The sequence below is a fragment of the Capsicum annuum genome, chromosome 9 (assembly GCF_002878395.1).
Source record: "Capsicum annuum cultivar UCD-10X-F1 chromosome 9, UCD10Xv1.1, whole genome shotgun sequence".
Classification (NCBI taxonomy): Eukaryota; Viridiplantae; Streptophyta; class Magnoliopsida; order Solanales; family Solanaceae; genus Capsicum; species Capsicum annuum.
The window spans coordinates 212,514,369-212,530,108 of record NC_061119.1 but is presented as its reverse complement, the minus strand read 5'-3'; positions in this window follow the sequence as shown (position 1 = coordinate 212,530,108).

The following is a 15,740-nucleotide window of genomic DNA, read 5'->3' as shown; positions in this document are numbered from 1 at the left end:
TGATTTTGATATGGAAAAAGATTCTACATATAAATAAGAGTAATTTATGAGAATTTAATTAGATGAGATAATTATTCCTTATTTAACTCAACTAATTTGAGTAAAACAAGTGCAGTAAATTTCGTTGCATATGTATTTGTATAGCAACAGTTTACTTAAATACAAAATACAATTTGCTATTTTTCATAATTATAAAACTGTTGCTATAAAAGTTGCAATTAAAGCTCTATAGTTGCTATTTCTGAAATTTTTCCTTTATTAAATGGGTGAATTGTTGGGTTGCTGAGTTGTAAATGAATGATTTAATTGTTGTTATTGTTGTTGGGCAGGTCTTTGTGGCCCAAAATTAAAAATGGAAAAGGATAAAAATTGGTTCTTTATAAAATGGTCAAATTAGCTAGATTTTTAGTCAATTTTATTTAAATATTAACCAATTTGGATAACAATTGACCAATTACATTACAATTGTGGTCAATTTAATTTCAATTATGATCAATTTTAATAAATCGACTAAATTGAATCAAAACTTAAAACAAATTAAGAACCGATTCAATCTCGAATTTCCAAGTTTAACAAAATCAAACATATATTTCTCCATATAAATTATTTTTGAGAACAAAAGATAACTGAATCAAGATTTTACTCATTTGAATTGATTTTCAAGATTAATCCCAATAATATTTCAATTTTGATAAACATATTCATTTAAGTAACCAAATTTATACAATCTCGCATATGTAAATACGAAACATATAATCATCACATAAATGATAAAATTAATTTAAAATAAATATTTTAGAGCACATTTAGCCGGATTAAATAATTATTTGTTTTTATTAAAAATAAAGAAACTCATGATTAAATTAGTTGTGGAGGGCCAAAATTAGGTGTTAATAACTGCCCCCTCCCTTTGGGTAGGGTGAATACAAGTAACCCTGGGCAAAGTGAGTTTGAAGTTCCTACTTTTTGCCCGAGCACAAATTTATTTCTGAAAGAGGTTGTTTTTCGCACGAGTGTTGGAGTTATGGACGAACTCCGGTATCGGGTTTTCTACATATCTCAGGTTACATGAGAATTCAGGCCACTTGTAGTTCATAAAGCTTGATTTTCAACAAAATGCACAAGGTATCTCGGTTTTAGAGTTTTTGATGAAACCAAAAAGCTGGAGAACAAAGGAATTTAGGGGGAAGTTGGAATGCAGTTGAGTTTTCTACATAGAGCCCAGCCTACACCTACATATCCCTGAGACTTAGGGAATCAGACTGCTTGTAGTTCAACATAATCAGTAAAAAAATAGTTTTTTTATTTTAGACGATCTTTGGTTAGGGATGAGTGACAGGTTGATCGAGTTGCAGAAAAGAGGTTTATAACCTCTTAACAATGAATGTGGAGCTCTTCACATCCATAGGTAAGAACTTAGCTGGACATAATTTCCAAAACTCTAAGCATGTTGTCACCCGTATTTGAAAGAAAGAGAAAATTACCCTCAGTATGAGTTTAGAAATGTCTCAAAGGTGAAGCCGAAACTAGAGTATCTCAAAATACCCACATGCCTTCTAACAAGGGTGTGGTTTGATTGGTCGTGGCGATGATCCTTTAGCTCGCATCCAAAGAATTTGATGTCCCTCTCTAGACTATGTTTCGTTTTGCTGCTATGAAAGAGTTTCATATTGTGTTGGATCCTATCTGGAGTTGTCTGCACCTGTAGTTTTAATTTTGAGATTTTCATTCTCTCGGAATCTCTCGACAATATCTCAAACAAAAATTATTAGTAATAAGCACTGTTGACACCTAATTTTTGCCCTCCGCAATTCAATTTAATTTCGAGTTTCTTCAATTTTAAAATAAAATCACAACAATTATTTTATTCAAATAAATGCTAGTTTAAATTACTTATTCAATTCAATTTTATCATTTAATTAACGATTATACATTCTTCGCATTTTTATATACGAGAGTGTATAAATTTTGTTATCTAAATGAACGTTTTCATTAAAATTAGATTTTTATTGATTAAACTTGAAAATAAATTCAAATGGATAAAATCTTGGTTTTAAATATGATTTTCTCTCAAAATATTTTATCTGGAGGAATATTTGTTGGATCTTTATCAAATTAAGAAACTCGAGGTTGATTTGTTACTTGATTCGTGCCAAATTGCGATTCAATTTAGCGAACAAATTAAATATGACCTCAATTGAAATCAAATTGGCCCAATTGTGATGCAATTGACCAATAGATATTCAATTTGGTTATAATTTAAATAAGCCGTTTAAATTGTAATTCAATCTTAATCCCAAAAGTTATCATTTCTTAATTGAGATTATTTTAATCCGATTAAATTTAATTAAAGTTATTTTTTTATCCAATTAAATTTAATTATGATTATTCTAATCTAATTAAATTTAATTAGGGTTATTTAATAATTCAATTAGATTTAATTGGGGTTATTAAATAACCCCAATGGTTAACCCATGTACCAGCAGCCCATAACAATTTCAACCCAACACCCAAAGCTGTCCAACCCAGCCCATTTCTCTCTTCTTCTTCAATAGCACTAACAAAAGCTAAGCACCGATACTCTATCAATAACAAAACAACAATAACGCATCCAGTGACCCACTCGACCTGAATCCGTCAACCCAATATGCGAACAACTTCAATCCCGACCCAACCCGACCTTTCTCCATGCGCGTCTCACATAGATTCGTACGAAGAAAGCTCGAGAAGTTTCTAGAATCGGATAAGTTGTCCCCCCAATGGTTCGATTCCGCGATTTTCGGGTGTAATTGTATGATTTCGTACATATTTGGACGAATCTCATTGGTTCTTGGGGTTAATTTGTTTTTCCCCAAATCTTGTTGGTCCACAATTTTAATTTTTCTTCAAAGAATCCAAAAATGGATGTGTCATGGATAAAAATCGAAGCGGGGGATTTCGAATTTCAAAATTTCCTATTCTGGAAAAACCCTAATTTACCCTGTAGATAAACCCTAGTTGACTCTCTATAAAAGGGGAGTTTCAGAAGCAAGGAAGGGGATTCCGGTTCAAGAGGAGAGAGGTTGGAAATTCTGGGTTGAAGATTCTTGGGTTGGGAAACTTTTGGGTCCAAGAAGGATTAGAAATTCCGAACTCGAAAACCTAGGTAGAAAAATTCTTTTAGGGCGGCAAAACTTTTCTTTGATAGGGGAAAACAAGAAAGAAAAAAGGGAAAACAGTCAGCTAGTCGAGTGTTCACGATGGTATTGAGCTTTCCGGTGGTGGTGGAGGTCCAAAGTTAGCTTGTAGTACTGTTTTGCTGCTCCGAAATAGGTAACACTCCACTACGTTCAGTTTTTAAATTATTTCTACCTATTTCTGCTTCATCTTGTCGTTCTATGGTGATAAATAATATCTTGGTGTGCTGGGATGTTCGTTGTTAGAGGCCTCGAAAGCCATAGGTTATGATGCATGTTGGCTGTTTGCTTTTGTAATTTTCTTATACCCTCATTTCCCGTGTCTGTAAGCTGCTATAGCTAAAGAGAAAATGCATTCTTTCTGCGTGTTCAAACTAGTTTTCCTTCTTAGTATGGTTATGGTTAGAATATAGGGTATTAAAATATTTTCCTTCATCTTACCTGCGAAGTGCAAATAATGGTTTGACTATAAAGTTGGTTTGGGTTGATTCCAAGATCATAATTTATTTGATTATTGATGTTAAAATTTATGCTTTGATGAACTTTGCACCAGTCTGCTTGAAATTTGCCCTATTCATAGTTATTTGACTTTCTCTAGAGATGCCATTGTTCATGTTCTGTTAGTATTTTACTGCTTCAAATAGTTACTTTAGGATAATGTAAATCTTATATCCTTTTGGGTGATATTTCGCGAAAGACGTTTCGAGTTCTATGCATATTTAATATTGCTTGTTTCTTGTTGTTTTCTTGGTTGAAAGAGGACTCTTCACTTTGTTTTTCCTTGACTCATAATGTCAAAATAAAAAACTGGAATTTATCTTTCAAATGAATGATAAATCAATACTTGAAGATGTCCATCTCTAGCATTTTCCCTCAATACTCGAAGATGTCCATCTCTAGCATTTTCCCTAACTCTATTTGTTTTTTCGTGGCTTGTTATGATTGACATCAAAAATTTGAATTTTTTTTTGTTGCTTAGTCAAGCATGTTTTAAAGAAGGATTTTGCCTGTTGTAGTATAGACAGACCAAAAGAGGTCTTATCTGAGCAATATTTTGAAAACAAAAATCAAATCTTTCTCTATTTTCATGGGTCTTTGAAACTGCATTTTAGTTTGCTAAACCAAGTTATGAAAGTCGCTCTTAATTCATGAGGATGGGTTTGTAAAGTGTCAAATTCTTACTTTTTTTTTTGTCTTTAATGTCTGCAAGTATCATGTTATGAAGATGCTCCTATTTTTCTCTTGATAAAAATAATACAGGATCTTGGTTATCCATAAAGTTGAATTTTTCATCATTGGTTAGCTTCCTTCTTTATGTCCTAACTAAAGGCAGTGTATTGATTTGCCTTGCATATTCATTGAAAATCTAGTTTAATTCTTTTTTCTGAAAATTTTGGTGATTATATCGGTACCATATGCGATCGAAAGTAGTTGAGACTTGGTTATTTAAGCTTCCTAACACTCTCTTGAAATAATGTAGAGATTATAGAATGTGGATTTATTCCGAGTGTATTGATTACCACATTCGTTAACTAATTAACTCGCTTGCAAGCCATATACTTTTATAATCTTGAGGCTCATGTATTTATGTTTTTTATAGTTCACATGTCTAGATGTAGCAAGTGAATTGCTATTTTCTCCCGCCTAAAGCGTTGTGCTTTTTATTGCATAGTTTATCTATTAGTGTAAAGACTCTTGAGAATGTATACTAATTCACTCATCTTTTGCTTTGCATGAACCCGTCTCGGAGTCCGAAGGGACTCTTTCCCCTTTGCATGTCTTAAACGGGCTAATGAGGCCTATCTTTCGTGTCAATTCTTAGAGAAAGCTTGAATATCAACCCTATGGTATACTGGGGGCAAGGAGATGAAAGAAGAAAGTGGGTTAAAGTTCCACTTTGAAGCGGTTAAGAGACAAAAGTCTCATTTATTATTTTATTTTATATATTTATTGTCGTCTTTTATTTATTTATTTATTTATTCATTTGCGCCTCGAAGCCAAAGTTGTAAAGTTAATACAGGTGGAGTGATACTCGAGCCAAAAGCTCGAAATATAGACTAGGACATGTGGAAGACGGGTCGAAAGCCCAATATCTAGACTAGGACAGGGTGACGGATTTGGGCATGAAGGCCCAAATCATTTATTTCTTCCTCTATTTCCCTTTTGTTATTTTATTTGCTTAGTGTTCGAATTTAGTTAATTCCCTAACTAAGTCGCTAAACAACTGATTTTGCAAAAAAACTTTTCCTTAACCAATTACTTTTCCCACAAGTCGATTTTTCAAGTTAGTCAAAAGAGATAATTTTCAAACAGATCGGATAACCTCAAGTTAGCGGATGTTTTAGGTGCCTAACACCTTCCTAAAACGTTAATAGGAACCGCTTACCTAGAATTCTCTAAACTTAAAATAATTTTCCTATTTTGGATCGTTTTAAGTATTTTATAAAGGTTTCTTAATTCCTTTTCAAAATTAAGTGGCGGCTCTCTTCTCAAAAGCCAAAATTTCTCTGCAAAACAAGCACAATTCACGAAAGAAATGTATAATTTTTTACTATATCTCCACGTGAGTTGTTGCCTAAAAAGCGAAGTCATCCTTTCATGTACCTGCTTGGCAAGAAATAACTTGCAACAACAACCCTCTTGGTTGTTGCATAAGTAGTTTGTTCATCGAGTGAATATGTCTTCAAAGTGGGGTGACCCTTTTGGACACCGACGACACTTTATGCAGAATGGTCCGTGCAACCGTGCAATCTTGTGTTGATGCGGCAACCTTTTGGTTACCTATATTGCTTGTTGTATGTGGAATGATAACCTCTCTTGTTATTGCCAATGAACGACATATAGATTTCCCTTTAATTGTCAATCTTTGGATGATCTTGCGCATTATTTGATATTCAATACGAGGCGACTTACAAATATCCTTTGAATGGCTAGCCTTTAGGTAATCCTGCACATTATCCGACCTTGGATAATATATGGCTCATATATATCCATCCAATCGCTAGTTCTCAGGTATTCCTGCACATCATCCGACCTTGGACACAATATGACTTATAGATATCTCTCAAATTGGTAGTTTTGGGGTAATCCTACACATAATCGATCTTGGATATTACGCGGCTTATAGAGAACCCTTAGACTTATCACTTTGATAATCTCGCATATTCTTCGGTAAGGATTTAGTTGAGACTTATGGATAACCTTCGGACTATTGATTTTTGGGTAACCTTGCACACTATCCAGTTAGGATGTTGTTGCGGCTTACAGATGATCTATAGGCTATCAACTCATAGGTAATATTTCATACTATCCTATTTCAAATAATATGACTTATAGATGACCCTCAAATTGTCAATTTCTAGGAAATCTCATATATCATCAGTCTTCAGATAGCGACTTAAAGGCGTTCTTTCAAATCGCGTGCTCTTGATGTATTTAGATTCTTATTCATAAAATAATGAGATGTACTTGACGCCATCATTTGTATCTCACATGTCAATAGATATTAAATAGTGATGATATCCTCGACGCTAGCGTTTGTGTCTCGCGTGTCAACAGATATTAAATATTGATGATATCTTCGATGTCAGAGTTTGTGTCTCATATGTTAATAGATATTAAATGCTAATGATATCCTCAATGCCAACATTTGTGTCTTATGTGTTAATAGATATTAAATATTGATAATATCCTCGACGCTAGCATTTGTGTCTCGCATGTCAATAAATATTAAATGGCCCTCTTGGCGATGACATGAAATAACCCTTTCGGTGATGATATGAAATGACCCTCTTGGTAATGGCATGAAATATCCCTCTTGGCAATGACATGAAATGACCCTCTCCACAATGGCATGAAATGTCTCTCTTGGCAATGAGATAATATGAAATTGCCCTCTCGACAATGGCATGAAATGACCCTCTCAGCAATGAGATGATATGAAATGGCCCTCTTGGTAATGGCATGAAATGGCCCTCTCGGTAATGAGATGATGTGAAATAGTTCTTTGGATGATTTGAAAACAGTTTCACTTGAGTTTGTTTGTCTACATTTTACTTTATACATGTAATTGTACTCAAGGTAGACAATTAGTAGACACAATATCACTATCACTGGCGACCACAATCAAGGTTTATGATAGTTAAATGATGAATACTGAGCATCCTGATTTGAATGACTTATTCCGCTATTAATCTTCTCTTTTTGAAGAAATAATTAAATAGCAAATCCATCGGATGCAAGTAAATGGTGCAAAGTCCTTGTTTTGGGGATTACTCAAATACCATTTGCTTCACTTCAAGGCGAATTTTGAGGATGACTTCTGCTCTTTCTCCTATTGAGCGATCCTTTTGATTGTCGTATTTATTGTGCCGACTCCCTTGAATGAACTTGGAGATTTTTTGAAAATTTTTTTTCCCATTTTTGTGTATTGAGCCATGCATCCATAGAAAAATGATTAGTCTTGAGCAAAACTACTTCGTGTTGACCTCCTTCGATCCTTGGTTTTCTCCTCGCCATCTTTCGGGCGCTCCGTCATGTTGGGACCTCCACCCTGACTCCTCATTCCAATAGATGTGTAGGCAATCACTAAGTAAAAAAATTGTATAGTTTTTTGAAAGTAGTCTTAATTTCAAAAACTAGTTTCAAAACTTCTGTAAAAGATTTAGAAAATCCCTTCCAATCATGTCATGTACTAGCTCAACAAACATCTTTCTCTTGATTGTGACTGTATCAGACGTGTGATGGAGGAATTCCAGGGATTCATCATCGTCGCTGAGGATTTCTATCAATAGTTCTATCATAGCTGTAGATTTAGTCTACCTAGACTTTGTTGCCACTAGTGTCTTCTAAAGCTTGATTTTAACCTCTGGTGCTGTAGAGTTTGAAATATATTCCAGTGTTTGGTGGAAATTTTGAGACCTTCCTTAAATTTATGCCCCAGTTTAAAGTTGTTTGAGATGATCTCAGCTTGGGAGGATCCAAAGTCTTTGTTGGTCTTCGTTCTATTTATTGGATGATGATCTTCCTCTTGTGAATTTTTGAGATTTCTTCTCAAAAATTCTACCCACTTTCCATTTTTGGGGTAGTATGACTGAGCCGTTAGGGCACCTACGTATCCCGTTCAAGCAAGAATCAGGTCAAACGTAGTTCAGGACTGTGCTAGGGGTATATAGAAAAATCTAAAAGCTTGACCGAATCCGACATAGGATGCCTACGTACTCCATTCTTGGAAATTCAGGTCATCACATAGTTCATACCTAAAAAGAAAGAGCAAATTCTCCTAAGGGGTTGACCGAAGCCGACATACGCCACCTATGTATCCCTTTCTTGGGAATTCAGGTCAAACGCAGTTCGTACATAAAAGGAAAGAGGTTCTAGGCAGTTACAAATTAGAAAACAAAATCTTATTATGAATACGAATCCAAATAAACCAAGGAAACAGAAACTAGAACATCATAAAACATAGTATCTCTTTATCACATCAGAATTGTGCGTGCTTCTGCTAAGTGAACACTAACACTTGTCTCTTTGATTTTATCATGATCACCCAGGTTGTCTATTCCATTTTCGTCCAAGTTGGGCTTCTCTTAATTTTTAAAATTCCTTTATACTTCCACTAACTGCTCCTCATTGACTTCTTTCTATTCATCATCATTCCCCTCACTTTGTTCGTCTAACCTTTGACATGACATAACATTGGTAGGTTTTAAATTGATGCTACCAAGTTAGATGATAGTAAGATAATAAAAGACAGTAATATAATCATATTTCAAAATAACTTCTTAAATGAAGGGAGATCTTTTCATTGAAATTTGAGAAATAAATACAAACTATGGCTCATGACTCGCACAAATGCGGGCCCATGCCTTTTTTAAAGTAGTAAAACATGAAAAGAAAATTCAAGACATAAAAGGGTGGATCATGGGGCCTCCTCCGGATCATTACCAATTTTTAAAACTACTAGTAATTATACTTTCATCTACCACGACGGGCAACGAGTTATGAGTGGAGTGGAAGTTCAATTTTGTAAAGCCTCTCCTGGTGCAACCTTCCTCACCCTATCAGAATTCGGGAAATCCTATGTTATAGCATTGAATCCCTTGAATAGATTTCTTATCTCATCCCCAAGACCATCATTATTTGACATTTCACACACAAGAAATGACTAGTATAGGAGTGGCAACGGTTTGGACAGACTCATCTTTGACTTATCTTGAATCTCATCTTCCTTTCTTGGTTGGTATCCTATCCCATGCTTAGATGCTTTTTCTGGGACCATAATGGGCTCAATAATTCCTTCCAAGTTCTTATCCAAGACACTTAAGGAAGCCATGAATTTCTCTATCTTTTCCACTCCTTCTGTCTTTTTAGAATTTTCCGAATCCACCTTAGTAATAGTCTTGTTAGATACCCATTCGCTTTCTATTTTGATTATGCTAACTGTGGCTCCCTCATGATTAGGCAGTGGATTACTAATGATATTTGGTGTCGGTACCTGAAGAGTGATAATCTTCTGATCAATCAAGTCTTGGATCTTATGTTTTAGGTTAATGCAATCTTCAGTATTATACCCTTCCACTCCTGAATGATAAGCAAAGACTTGATCGGCTTGAAAGAATCGGGAATTGAGATTGGTAGGTTTTGATGGAATAAGCTGTAAATAACCATCTTTTATCAATCTTCTGAAGAGCTGGGTAGATTTTTAGCCAATGGAGTGAATTTTCTAGGAGGTTTCTTTTTGAGGTTAAGACGTGGGGGGTTATACTGGTTTTGATTAGTGGGAGGAGGTACTTGATGATAGTTTGGAGGTTCTTGGATGTTTATTTGGCTATTTGGAAGGGTAGCTTAAACATGAGACTGATAATTTGGCGTAGAATACATGTTGAAAACTTGGTGACGATAGAGAAGAAAGAATATTGGCTTGAACTTCTTCTTCAATTTATCAACAGAATTAGTAGAGACCGTAGTCACATCCTCTCTTTTCTTCTTTGAGAACGTAGAAGATTCAGATGATGTTGGGGTTTTGACAATTTTTCCTATTCGAATGCCTTCCTCTAATTATTCCCCAATTTTTACCAAATCTGCGAAAGTTGCTCGGACCACGGATACCATCCTGGTATAACATTATCCCTCATGAGCATGAGAGAAAACCGATACCATTTCTTCCTTAGACATGGGAGGTTGTACTTTAGCAGCTTAGTTTCTCCAACAAAAGGCATAGTCTAAGAAACTCTCATCATTCCTCTGATTGATCCGTTCTAGTGAGTATCGATCAGGGACTATCTCAATGTTAAATGCAAACCTATCGAGAAAACTTTTAGCGAATGCCATCCTGCTAGACCATCATTTTGGTTCTTGAGATGTGAACCAGTCTAAGGCTTCACCACTTAAGCTTCAGCTAAATAAGTGCGTCAATAATGCCTCATTTCTTCCTACCCCAACCATTTGATCACAATACCTTCTTAGATAGGCCATTGGATTTTTGATACCATTAAACACTTCAAATTTAGGGGACCTTGTACCCTTCTGATAGATCTACTCCGGTATGCACACACAGATCATCGTACCCTAAAGCATCATTATCGCCGGCCCCATGAGATTCTTTGATCCTCATAATCTCTTCATGCATGGCCAACAACTTTTTTTCATGCTCAGTCCTCCACTCCTTTTCCTTCTCCTCGTAATGATCTATCTCAGGATTGGGAAAGGAATTGTAGATGTTAGGGGGTATGATGACAAAAGAAGGAATTGAGAGGGTAGCTTGATTTTGAGGATGAGAAGAGATTGGGCGGTAGGGGGGGATTACATTTTGGAAATTAATAGAGCTTTGTGGAGTTTAAGAATAGTTTGGTGGAATCTGAGAGAGATTTTGTGGATTTGAAAATAAATTTTGTGGATTTGGAGATAGACTTTTTAGATTTGAGAGTGGATTTTGTGGATTTGGGAGTAGGTTTGATGGATTTAGGAATGAATTTTATAGGTTTGGAGGTGGATTTTGTGAGATTAGGGATGAATTTTGTGGATGGTAAGCATTTGAGTTATTTTCTCAATTGGTGTTTTGGACAAGTTGAGGAGCGGAGGCGGACGATATGTTATTTGGATGGTCCTCGAGAATAGGCGTATTGTGGGAAGGGATCTGGAGCGGAGGCCCATGTCTTCCTGGAGCGGGAGCGTTAACAGCGATGGCCAGATTAATCAAATCTCGAGTACGATTCATCTCCTCCTGAAGCATTTCTAATTTTCACACGAGTTCATCAATCATCTCGCTTTATTCCGCTATTACATTGTCCCTAATGGTCAGCACATTTTCTTCGTCGCTTCTAGTCATTTTTGAATGATGGTCAGAGGATTGGATTTTGATGAACTTTTGACCGGGTGAAGTAAGGATGTTCTTCTAGTTTGTTTCAACACAGAGTAGTTTTCGATTATCTGTAAAGTAAAATAACTCAAAGACAAATGTGGTAGTTCCCATATGTGATAATTAATGCAAGATATTTGACAAGAAGTAACCACATAAAGTTGTTTGCCACATAGACAAACTGATCCGCGGGGACATAGTAGATAAATTTGTATTTGATTCAAACGAACACACATAAACACATAAGGCAGTATATCACATATTGACATTATAATAAGCACATATCCTAGTTGGGGTGACCCTTTTGAGCCAAGTGTTGGCCTAGCGAATTTTGAAGGAAATATATGCTTTTTAAAACTAATCTATTATCCCCCAAATCTACATAGATATACATAAAGGGCATAAATGCTTACAAAAGTTGCATAAAAAGGATACAATCTTTTGGGAAAGGAAAAATATCATGAGAAAAAGAACAATATCCCGTGTAGGAGATAGGAAATACTAGTTCCTAGATGCTCTTCTATCGGCCTTCAACATCTTAGCTTTATCTACTTCTTGTCATTGGTGACATCTGTTGATGATCAAACAATTCTCGTATTACTATGCTCTAGATCATTAGTCTGGGAAATCATGTAATCGTCCAAATCGATCAATCTTTTGCCTGGCTCATTTTAATTCCTCCTTTAATTGATTTATGATTGAGACATCCTTATACGAAAGTAAGAAAAGCAAGCTTTCCCCCAACCCCAAAAGAATAATGGATTGGATTAAACAAATATATATTTCTTCAACACATAAATATGGTTCTTCTGTAATTGACTCAGGGTCAATAGACGCAAGACAAGTCTTCTAATGAACCCAATACCCCATCGGGTATTGAGTCATCCTAGGCTCATGCCTAAAATAGGATTTGGTTTAGCTCTATCCTGGGTGTCTAGAGTGGGTTTGGACACAGGTTCCCAAGTGAACAAATTTGGTTTGGAGATACGAATAGCCTCCGACCGCCTAACGTGCTGATAAATTATCGTATTTCCAATACTTGATTTGGAGTTGATCAATAGGGGCCGGGACATCCACGAAACCCTAAAATAGTTTAATAATCATGAAGGATTATTCCATGAATTGTAACAATTAAATTTCGCAGAATTGGAACATGTAAGCACGTAAATAGTTTAAACAGTTAGTCAAAAGATAAATTTAAACATTTGGTTAGAACCTAATTAAATCCTCAGCAGAGTCGTCATTTCTGTTTTGCGGAGAAATCACTATTTAGAGTCGCCACTTAATTTATTTAGGAAATTAAGAAAACCTTTATAAATTACTTAAATGATTCAAAATTGAAAAATCATTTAAGTTTTGAAATTCTAGATAAGCGGTTCCTATTAATACTCTTGGAAGGTTATTAAGGCACCAAGAATATCCGCTAACTTGCGCTTATTTGGACTATTTGAAAATGATTCTTTTGACTTATTTTAAAAAGGAAAATTGATTATTGAAAAGAAAATAGATTAAGAAAATATTTTTTGAGTTTTATGCAAAGTCAGTTTTTAACAACTTCGTACAGGATTTAACTAAGTTCGAAGAAGCATATAGCAAATAAACATAGAAAAAGGGAAAGGGGGAGAAATAAGTGATTTAGACTCTTAATCCCCAATCCATAAACCATGTCCTAATCTAATTGGGCTTTCGGTCCATCTTCAACTGTCCTAATCTAAGTATTTGGGCTTTGGCCTATAACCTGTCCTAAACTATATTTCTGGACCTTTTGGGTCCAAAATATGTTCACCTGTATTCGTTTACAACTTTGCCTTCGAGGCCCAAATAAATAAATAAATAAAAGAAATATAAAAAAGAACAAAACTAATAAAATCAAGATTTTCGAGTCTCTTGGCAACTTTAATGATGGAATTTTGACCCATTTTCCTTCTTCCTTCTTCTCGTATCCACGCGCTATGTAATCGGCTTTGGACTTCCTTTCGGGCTTGACTCGAGAAAGTGGATCATGTTGAACCATTATGAAATGCAAGGAGAAAAAGTCTATTTGGACTTCAAGGTGAGTTCATGCAAAGAAAAGATACGAGAATTAATACGCGTGCCAAAAATCTACTAAGAGGGAAAAGAATATTACTGGAGCACTTTTTTCAGTCAAACTATGACTATGAATAGCAAACAAAAAGTCTGTTGATATGATTAGGCAACATTACTAGGAAGACTACTGTGATGCTATTCTACTCTCATTATCCTTATTATCATATGCAGGTGAGTCGCTCATTTTATTTTTCATGTTATAGAGGAAATAAAACAACCAAACCAAAAAAGACAAATGAGTCACACTTAACCCCAGAAGTAACAAAACTTTTAATTTCCTTCTAATAGTAAATTTAAAGTGAACTCATACTCTTTAACAGACCATGCAATACTAAAACTATATATGAAATTCTCATGTTACCATAGACAAGGAAATACAAGTTGCGAATTATTTCGAAGAACATCATGCCTAAACACAAACATGCTTGAATCAAGTGACTAACCAGGAAACTTAATCACAACAGGGAAAGAGCAAAAATTATGCACAAATACAAATGCTTTTAGATAGAGGGATATGGTTGCAGCAGTAATCATCAAAACACATCCTCAACTAGACAAGAATAAAGCACACATCAAAATACTATAGCAAGTTAATAATTAAGCAAAAGGAGAAAAGAAAAAAAAATTGACATCATTTAGGAGTAAAACATAGTTTTGCCACCTTCTTCTGTATGTATACTAAAAAGAAACTATATTAACATATAAAAGGAAATTGTAAATTATCTTATGATGAAATCAACATCAATTATGTATAGAACATATCACACATGTGATTATTCCAAGAGAGTCTACAGGAGAATTTCAAAGAAATAAGTTTATTCGAATTAGTAAAATAAAGAAAACATGATCAAGAATCCTAATCTCAGCTTAAACAACTCATTAACAAATTAGCACTCCTTAACCAAGTGTACAATTAAGATAATTTCTTACGAGAGGAGGGTAGGATACATCGGGATAATTTTTGAAAGTATAGGTGAGTGAGAAGAAGAAATGAATACAACAAACAAATACTAGTAGACCAAAAACTGAACCAGAAAGCATATAGCCAAGGTAGTGGACTAAAATAAATGAGGAAATTAAGATTCCAAATTTAAGATTGGAAAAAAAGAGCGCCCAAATTTTCTGTTGAGCATCATTTTATCATATATTTAAGATTGTTGTATTTGCAATAAAACAACATTTTTCTCGCAAGCATTTATAAATGGACAAGTAACAAACTGCAAAAAGGTTAAATTAAACAACTATCTTCTTCCGATTTTTTCTTTGGTTAAAAAGTTGGCATTAGGTGTAGCCCTGTAGTCGAAGATAACTCACAGTGAACTTACTAAAGAGTGGATGACATAAAAATTAGTTTAAAAACTCAAGTATTAACACTAAATCATTAGAGCATACCTCCGCAAATAGGTGCAAAGAACACAACGGAAGAATTTAACTGGAGATAGAGGCTAAAATTAATTTTTTTTCTTGGCAGGAAATAAAAGGAAGAAAAGAGTAATCAAATTGAAAATAAACAAAATCTGAATGAACAGATTTTGAAATTTGAAAAGAATTTTAAAGAAAATAAATTGCAACCATGATATGTCTTAACTAATAGTTTAATTTATCCTTCAACTTCAACAACAATGAACTATAAAATATATTATTTGAAGAAAACTTGAAAAAGTAAAAAAAGAAAAATGTTAAAGACGAAAGGGTATAAAATAGAATAACTGGACAAAAGATATAATCAAGATGAGAAGACAATTAGGAGAAATATGCTAGAAAACATACCTGAACTTGAAATCTAGATGAGGTAATGAAAATCAAAAGTGTGAAAGAAACTAGAAATATGGCAAAAGAAATAGCTCAAGGAAGGAAGGAAGCATCAGTTCATGAAAGTGAAAAATCAACAAAAGATTAGGGTAAAATTGACAGAAAAAGTTACCTGAAAGAATTTACTCCACAACCACTTTGAGGTTGATGACCCATTATACGTGCATTTGGCACTGCATACCTCATGCCCTTCTCTCCGCCGGCAAGAAGAACTGCTCCTTGGTTCGCAGCAGCTTCAAAATATATTGTACCAACCTTAGGCTTTATCTGAGAAACTTCTAGAGTTCTACAGCGCTATGTGCAAT